We start from the raw sequence: 3,541 nt of genomic DNA on the forward strand, positions 1-3,541 counted from the left end.
TACTTCCGTAGTGATACTGCCTCGGAAACCCAAGGAGGGGTCGCTATGAGTCGGGGCCGACTCGACGGCACATAACAACAACAACAGGGTTTTATTATTGTAATTTCTGTCAAGTTTTACTCCTGTTAAAAGTTGAAATGGCAATAAATAAATAAATACAATGAAAACAATTTTATAAAACTCTAGCTAGGTACTTCCAAAACCAAACCAAATACACTGTTGTCAAATTGCCTCTGACTCACAGTGACCCTCTAGGACAGAGTAGAACTGTCCCATAGGGCTTCCAAGGCTATAAATCTTTAGGGAAGCAGACTGTCACATCTTTCTCCTGTGGAACAGGTTGGTGGGTTCAAACACCGACCTTTTGGTTAGGGGCTGAGTGCTTAAGCACTGCCCAACCAGGGCTCCTTAGCTAGATACTAGTGCCTATCAGTGACTGAGCTCGAGGTCCCCTCTCTGCTATAAAGATTATGAAGCGTTAGAATGGTATTCAATACAAACCAGCACAACACTGAGTATTTCTTCATGACATAATTAGGTTAAATGAGAATTTAAAAGGGAAGAAATTTCTCACTATGTAATTTAATGTTATTTAACCTTTTCAAGACCAAATTATTTTCTGCTTTGAACTTTTGTTGATACACGTGTTTTCAGTAATGAAAGGCATGCTGAAATCAAAGGGAAAATTTTTTTTGAGGTAATATGGATTTTCATATAATTATGTGGGACACATATGTTCCAATCAGATTCTGGTCATGGGATCAGTAGAGTGAGGTCCATTTCTTCAGATTCATGCCGTTTTTCAGGCACCTGCTTCCAGGTAGTAGCATGTACTACAACTGGGGTAGGAGCTTCCCAAGAAATTGGAGAGGCTGAAAATGTTGGTGGGCAACATATGCCCCCATGGGTCACAAAAGGGTGAAGGCAAACCAGAGGATATCCCACACTTTGTGAAACACTGAGATAAGATATGTAAAGCGCCTGGCCTGGAGTAGGTAATCAGTAAATGTTAGTTTCCTTCCTGTACAGTGTTTCAACAAATCCAATGAGTAAATGAAAAGCAGAGCTAGCAAAGAATACCTAAATGAATGGTTTATGAATCTGAGGATTTGAAATAGTTAAAACGTCAATTCTCCCCAAATTAATCTACAGTCAGTACAATTCCAATCAAAATCCTACCAGGCTTTTCATCTGTAGAAATCAACAAGCTGATTCCAAAGTTTATATGGAAAACCAAAGGACCTAAAATAGCTGAAACAATTTTACAAAAGAGGGGGAAAAAAGCTGGAGTTTCAGCAATCAAGCTAGTGTGACATACTGGTATGTTACTGTTGTTGCTAGTTGTCATCCAGTCAGTCCCTGACTCATGACAACCCCATGAAAATGGAACAAAACATTGCCTGGTCCAACTGCAGATCAAATGGTTGTGATCCGTCGGGTTTTCCATTGGCTGATTTTTGGAAGTAAATAACCAACCCTTTCTTTCAAGCCTGTCTTTCTTTGTCTGGAAGCTCTGCCAAAACCTGCTCAGCATCATAGCAACACTCAAGCTCTCAGTGACAGATGGGTGGGGGCTGGGCTTGAGGTATATTGGCTGGGAATCAAACCAGGTCTACCCTCATATATTGGTATAAGGATAGATATATAAGTGAACGTAACAGAATAGAGTCCAAAAATAGTCCCCCACATATACAGTCAAATGACTTACAACAAAGGTGCTTAGAAAATTCATTAGAGAAAGAATATCTTTTAAACAAATGTTGTTGCAACAACTGGACATCCATATGCAAAAAAGAACTTCTCACACCGTATATAAAAATAACTCAAAATGGATCATAGGTCTAAATGTAAAACTCAAAACTATAGAACTTTTAGATGAAAACATAGGAGAAATTCTTTGTGACCCTGAGTAATGCAAAGATCTCTTAAACATACCAAAATACCAAAATAAGAACCATAAAAGAAAAATCTGATAAACTGGACCCTGTTGTTGTTGTTGTTGTTATGTGCCGTCAAGTCGGACCCAACTCATAGCGACCCCTCCTTGGGTTTCCGAGGCAGTATCACTACGGAAGTAGATTGCCCCATCTTCCTTCCGAGGAGTGGCTGATGGGTTTGAACCGCCAGCCATCTGGTTAGCAGTCAAGTGCCTTAGCCACTATGCTACCAGAGCTCCTAAACTGGACCTTATCAAACTTAAAAACTTCTGCTCTTCAAAACACAGTTAAGAAGATGAGAAGGTAAGTCATAGACTGACTTATCTGCAAAATACACTATTTACCTGCAAAAGGCAGAATTTGATTATTTCCAAAATATATATATGAAAAATAATTAATATCCAAAATACATAAAGAACTCTCAAACAACTCAATTTAAAAAATGGATAAACAATTTGAATATACTTCACCAAAAAGATATATATATAAGATACAAATAAACAATGAAAAGATGCTCAACATCATTATTCATTGTTGTTGTTGTTATGTGCCGTCGAGTCCGCCCCGACTCATAGCGACCCCTCCTTGGGTTTCCGAGGCAGTATCACTACAGAAGTAGGATTGCCCAACCTTCCTTATTAAAACTACCATGCACAATAAACCAAAACCAAACTCACTGCTGCTGACTCAATTCCGACTCATAGCGACCCCTCCTTGGGTTTCTGAGGCGATATCTCTACGGAAGTAAATTGGCCAGTCTTCCTTCTGAGGAGCGGCTGGTGGGTCTGAACCACCAGCCTTCTGGTTAGCAGTCAAATGCCTTAGGGACTATGCCACCAGAGCTCCTACCGTGCACAATATACCTGTTAAATTAGCTTTTTAAAAAATGACAATACCAAGTGCTGACCAAGTTGAAGAGCTACTGGAACTCTCATACATTGTTGGTGGGAGTACCAAATAATGCAGCCACTTTGGAAAACAGTTTAGCTGTTACTTATAGAGTTAAATATATACTTAACATACAATCTAAAGATCCCCGTCCTAGGTAATTACCCAAAAGAAGACATATGTCCACACAAAACTTGCATGAGAATGCTTATAGCAGCTTTATTCATAATCATCCCCACATCAATTTGAATAGATAAGCCAGTTAAGGTTCAACCACACAAAAGAATACTACTCAGCAATAAAATACTTGTAACAACATGAATCAATAATGAATCTCAAACACATTATGCTAAGTAAAAGAAGTCAGACATAAACAGCTACATACTGTATGATTCTATTTACATGGTATTCTAGAGAAGTCAAGACAATAAGGACAGAAAATATGATCAGTGGTTGTCAGAGACTGAGGGTGGGAGAGAGGAGATTAACTGTATCTGGACACCAGGGAAATTTTTTGGGAAAGGGAACTGTTCTATATTTTGATTGTGGTGGTGGTTACAGAACTGTATATATCTATCAAAATTCATAGAACTATTGCAGTGTAGTAAATTACTTACTATGGCTTTTCTACCCATAAGTCATTGTAAACTCAGTGGCGGAATGAGCAACTGAGGAGCTGATTGTAAATGTTATCCACCTGGGTTATTTCTGTTGGG

The 3,541-nt window shown here is 38.9% G+C and overlaps 1 protein-coding gene across 1 annotated transcript in view; it reads right to left on the minus strand.

Annotated features, from left to right (window-relative positions):
- MRPL48 (mitochondrial ribosomal protein L48) overlaps positions 1-3,541 on the minus strand; it is a 119,840-nt gene that overhangs the window by 16,203 nt on the left and 100,096 nt on the right. The window lies entirely within an intron of this gene.

This window comes from Orycteropus afer, unplaced genomic scaffold, assembly GCF_000298275.1.
Source record: "Orycteropus afer afer isolate SDZICR_OR568_19922 unplaced genomic scaffold, OryAfe1.0 scaffold00074, whole genome shotgun sequence".
Lineage (NCBI taxonomy): Eukaryota > Metazoa > Chordata > Mammalia > Tubulidentata > Orycteropodidae > Orycteropus > Orycteropus afer.